Genomic DNA, 6429 nt, shown 5'->3' on the forward strand with positions numbered 1-6429 from the left:
AGACCACATCCAGAAAGCATCCAGATCGCATCCAGACCGCATCCAGACCACATGCAGACAGCATCCAGATAGCATGCAGAACGCATCCAGACAGCATCCAGACAGCATTCAGACAGCATCCAGACAGCATCCAGACCACATGAGACAACATCCAGACACCATCCCGTCAGCATCCAGCAGGCATCCAGACACCATCCAGACAGCATCCAGACCGCATCCAGATCACATCCAGACAGCATCCAGACAGCATGCAGAACGCATCCAGACAGCATCCAGACCACATGAGACAATGTCCAGTGAGCATCCAGACCACATCCAGAAAGCATCCAGATCGCATCCAGACACCATCCAGACAGCATCCAGACTGCATCCAGACCACATGCAGACAGCATCCAGACAGCATGCAGAACGCATCCAGACAGCATCCAGACAGCATCCAGACAGCATCCAGACCACATGAGACAACATCCAGACACCATCCCGTCAGCATCCAGCAGGCATCCAGACAGCATCCAGACCGCATCCAGACCACATCCAGACAGCATTCAGACCACATGAGACAACATCCAGACAGCATCCAGACCACATGAGACAACGTCTAGACAGCATCCAGACCACATCCAGACAGCATCCAGACAGCAACCAGACCGCATCCAGACAGCATCCAGACCACATCCAGACAGCATCCAGACAGCATGGAGAACACATCCAGACAGCATGCAGACAGCATCCAGACAGCATCCAGACAGCATGCAGACAGCATCCATCCAGTTTTTCAGCATCACTCTGAGACAAGACCTTTCTAATTTTAGAGATATTGCGTAAATGCAAAAAAGCAGTCCTACATATTTGTTTAATATGCGCTTTGAATGACATATGCTGATCAAAAATGACTCCAAGATTTCTCACAGTATTACTAGAGGTCAGGGTAATGCCATCCAGAGGAAGGATCTGGTTAGACACCATGTTTCTAAGATTTGTGGGGCCAAGTACAATAACTTCAGTTTTATCTGAGTTTAAAAGCAGGACATTAGAGGTCATCCTGCAATCCTGCAGGTTAGCTAATTGGTGTGTGTCCTCTGGCTTTATGGATAGATAAAGCTGGGTATCATCTGCGTAACAATGAAAATTTAAGCAATGCCGTCTAATAATACTGCCTAAGGGAAGCATGTATAAAGTGAATAAAATTGGTCCTAGCACAGAACCTTGTGGAACTCCATAATTAACCTTAGTCTGTGAAGAAGATTCCCCATTTACATGAACAAATTGTAATCTATTAGATAAATATGATTCAAACCACCGCAGCGCAGTGCCTTTAATACCTATGGCATGCTCTAATCTCTGTAATAAAATTTTATGGTCAACAGTATCAAAAGCAGCACTGAGGTCTAACAGAACAAGCACAGAGATGAGTCCACTGTCTGAGGCCATAAGATCATTTGTAACCTTCACTAATGCTGTTTCTGTACTATGATGAATTCTAAAACCTGACTGAAACTCTTCAAATAGACCATTCCTCTGCAGATGAGCAGGCACCGTCTCTACGGGGATGGGGTAATGAGGGGATGGCAGGGCGAGAGAAGCTGCAGAGAGGTGTGTAAGACTACAACTCTGCTTCCTGGTCCCAACCCTGGATAGTCACGGTTTGGAGGATTTAAGAAAATTGGCCAGATTTCTAGAAATGAGAGCTGCTCCATCCAAAGTGAGATGGATGCCGTCTCTCCTAACAAGACTAGGTTTTCCCCAGAAGCTTTGCCAATTATCTATGAAGCCCACCTCATTTTTTGGACACCACTCAGACAGCCAGCAATTCAAGGAGAACATGCGGCTAATCATGTCACTCCCGGTCTGATTGGGGAGGGGCCCAGAGAAAACTACAGAGTCCGACATTGTTTTTGCAAAGTTACACATCGATTCAATGTTAATTTTAGTGACCTCTGATTGGCGTAACCGGGTGTCATTACTGCCGACGTGAATTACAATCTTACCAAATTTACACTTAGCCTTAGCCAGCAGTTTCAAATTTCCTTCAATGTCACCTGCTCTGGCCCCCGGAAGACAACTGACTATGGTTGCTGGTGTCGCTAACTTCACATTTTTCAAAACAGAGTCGCCAATAACCAGAGTTTGATCCTCGGCGGGTGTGTCGCCGAGTGGGGAAAAATGGTTAGAAATGTGAACAGGTTGGCGGTGTACACGGGGCTTCTGTTTACGGCTACGCTTCCTCCTCACAGTCACCCAGTCGGCCTGCTTTCCCGGCTGCTCGGGATCTGCCAGAGGGAAACTAACGGCGGCTAAGCTACCTTGGTCCGCACAGACTACAGGGGCCTGGCTAGCTGTAGAATTTTCCACGGTGCGGAGCCGAGTCTCCAATTCGCCCAGCCTGGCCTCCAAAGCTATGAATAAGCTACACTTATTACAAGTACCATTACTAAAGGAGGCCGAGGAATAACTAAACATTTCACACCCAGAGCAGAAAAGTGTGGGAGAGACAGGAGAAGCCACCATGCTAAACCGGCTAAGAGCTAGTAGCTGCGCTAAGCTAGCGGATTCCTAAAAACATGCAAAGTGAATAATGCGTAAATAATTTAGAGGTGATTCAGCAGAGGGAGTGCTTTAGTTAAGGCACGTGAAGATTACACTGTGAAACAAATCGTTATCTAGGTAACTAGATCAATCTAACTGCGCAGATTAAACAGCTAACAGATACAGCAAAACACCGCTGTGCTCCGGAACAGGAAGTGATACAATACCGCAGTGAGAGCCAACCACCAGACCACGTCCAGACAGCATTCAGACCACATGAGACAACATCCAGACAGCATCCAGACAGCATCCAGACAGCATCCAGACAGCATCCAGACAGCATGCAGAACACATCCAGACAGCATGCAGACCACATGAGACAACGTCCAGACAGCATGCAGACAGCATTCAGACATCATCCAGACAGCATCCAGACCGCATCCAGACCACATCCAGACAGCATCCAGACAGCATGCAGAACACATCCAGACAGCATCCAGACATCATCCAGACCACATCCAGACCATATCCAGACATCATCCAGACCATATCCAGTCCACATCCAGACCACATCCAGACATCATCCAGACCACATCCAGACCATATCCAGACAGCATCCAGACCGCATCCAGACCGCATCCAGACAGCATCCAGACCACATCCAGAAATCATCCAGACTACATCCAGACATCATCCACTCCGCATCCAGGCGGCACGTGGATGAACGACCCAAACTGACCCTCTGATTCTGTTTGTCATGACCTTTGTGTTGGGAAAGTGTAGGAACACGGACCCACAACAGGGGGCGCAAATGAACGGACAATGGAGAAAGTCAAATCACAAAGTTTTACTGTTGTGAATTCACACAACAAACACAACAGATTACAAATACAGCAGTAACCGAATTCCAAAGGTGTCGTGTGGGCAGGCTCGACGATAGGAGACGTCTGTCCGAGTCGAACCGGAACCACCCGATTTCCTCTGCCACCGAACCCCGGGGATACTGGAGCCGCCAAGTCCCGAACCCCAGGTGGCCACTGCCTCCGCTCGTCGGATCCGGTACTGCTGGCAAGGAACAGAAACAGTCAGGTGTGGGTGCGGCTGCACCCAGCAACACACAGGGTGGAAACACCACCTCCACCTCTTGTCAGGAAAATACAGGTGAGTGCAGGAATGTGAGTACTTATCCAAAATACAGTCTCCTGCTGTCTTTTCTCTTTCTGTGTAAAGGTAAAAAGTATTTAATGGTCAAAAGATGATCTGTTTGGCTGGATACGTTACCTCCTTGGTAGAGCGATATCTCGGCAATGAGGTGGAGATGCCGTCCTGCTGATATACCTCCCTGTTGATTGATATCAGCTGTCTCGTCTCAGGTGATGGGTGACAGCTGTCACCCTGGCTGCTCCTGTGAGGCGGCAGCGCCCTCTGGTGCCTGGAGCCCGCACTCCAGACAGGGCGCCCTCTGGTGGTGGTGGGCCAGCAGTACCTCCTCTTCAGCGGCCCACACAACACTTTGGCTGGAACTGGGTCCCTGCAGCCTGCCGTTCTGTTAATCTGTAATCCCACCTACAGACCACTTGCACCTCAAACAGGTGATCCACTGGTTAACTCGTCCACCTGCCTGAAGAGTTGACCTCATTACAATCAGCTGGTTTAGTGGGAGGACAGAATAAATGTGTGGTTGGATTCTTACTGAGTGAAGCCAGGACCAGATGAGGAAACCTGGTTCTGATTGAACTGATTGATAAAATATAAATCCACAATTGTAGAAAAAAAAATCCAATTAAATTACATCTTTGATCATCTACTGTGGTTTCTAAATGCTCTGAATAATTATATTACTGTTTCCTGTTCCTGTAATTGCAGCTTTCTGTGTGTTATATTATGTTTGAAATAAAAAGCTAAAAAAAAAGTCACAGCGGGTGTCATGTGCTTTTCCTAACGCCAAAGGGCGGCAGAGTCTGAAAAAACAATTTTCATGAGAAGAAAAGTTCAGCAGTAAAAACAAACATTTGTCAACTTTGCACCCAATGAGTCAAAACTTTACACGTTCTCGAGAAATGCTCAGAATGCAAAAGATTTTTGTGGGTCGGTCTCAGAACATCTCATCGGCCCCTCGTAGCTGAGAAGAACACAGTGTGACCCCTCCACATACATCAAACAACTTTTAAAAGAGACACCGTTTAAGCGAACATTGAGCCGATGGGATCAATAAATTTGTAAATAGTTTTGACTGTATTGAATGTTTTGTCTCGAAAGTAAAGGTCAAATAAGGTCGAGGTCCGTTGGGTTCTCTGATGTGACTCGGGTTACCCCAAAATACAATTAAACGTGACAGATGGTGAAAACTATTTCTTATTAAAACCATATTAAAAACCAATAATTTGTATTGCTTTTTACCAAAATTGGCGCAACATTAACTTTCAACCACTGTACAAACAGGAATTGACCTTTGTCACTATTCTTGCTGTTTTTACCCCATAACTCCAGAGCATTCAGTCACAGTTAGTCCAAATTATACCTTTTATTTATGATCATAAAAATAATGTGGCATATGTTTCAGTTTTGACACTGTACTTCTTCAGTTGCCACCCTGGATGACCACCATATGTTTGTGTAGGTCACAGTCCACTGAGGCTGGACTGGAAGTCTTTCTTTCTCCCTTTATTTGCTTCCTCCCTTACATTGGGTTTGAGTTCCTGACTTTTTTATATTTATTTATTAGAATTTTTTAATGCATTGGAAATAGTGTTTCTAAGATTCATCCCTATAGACCTATAGTATGGACACACTGACCCACCCTTTGCACTGCTCCCCTACTGGTGCACTTACAATGACTGAACGTGGAATGTACCCTCACCATGAATGTCCACTCTATTGATGTTGGTGCTTTTTCCTTGTCCTTGTGTGTGTTGAATGTATTGTATAAGTATGTGTCTTGAGCTACGGGGTGTTTACATTTCCTTTTGGGTCATTAAAGTATCCATCCATCCATCCATCCATCCATCCATCCATCCATCCATCCATCCATCCATCTATCCATCCATCCATCCATCCATCTATCTATCCATCTATCCATCTATCCATCCATCCATCCATCCATCCATCCATCCATCCATCTATCTATCTATCCATCTATCCATCTATCCATCTATCCATCTATCCATCTATCCATCTATCCATCTATCTATCTATCTATCTATCTATCTATCTATCTATCTATCTATCTATCTATCTATCTATCTATCTTTAAATGATACCAAAAACCTGCTTGAACCATGGACTATGAGTTTCTGCTCACGAATGAGTAACGAAACCTTAGGGCCCCTTCACACATAGTATGAATAAGTACAAATCACGGCGGAATAGCTCGTATGAGCGAACCACGAAAACATCGAACCGACGGGCAGGCGTACACGATCCCACTGCAATGGTTCTGTGTATGCGACAGTGTTTTGCATGAAACCATTGCAGTGGGAACACAGTGCGAGCAGCTGAGATGTGGTCCACCACATTGCACTGCTGATGTGGAGAAAAATAAAACTGCTGTATAATCAGTGAATGTCACTGGGTTGATATAAATAATAAATAAAAGAACCCCGTGGTTAAATAATCCTGGTTAAATAAAAAATAAATAAATGCCACTCATGGGATTTGAACCTGCAATTTACAAAAGCTCTGATTACCAGACAGAAATTTTACCACCGCACTACTATCACCATCTTATAACAAGAGCATGAAATGACTACAATCAACAAGGACATAAACCTATTTTTTTAAATAAGAGAAAAAAGTGCATTGATAATTGCCCAAACGCTGTTACAGCATATTTCTGCTGATACATGACTGAAAGTGGCAAATTTGTTGCACTGTTGGCTTGTCATATAGTCCTGCGGCACGCCG

Source organism: Thalassophryne amazonica, chromosome 7 (assembly GCF_902500255.1).
Source record: "Thalassophryne amazonica chromosome 7, fThaAma1.1, whole genome shotgun sequence".
Classification (NCBI taxonomy): Eukaryota; Metazoa; Chordata; class Actinopteri; order Batrachoidiformes; family Batrachoididae; genus Thalassophryne; species Thalassophryne amazonica.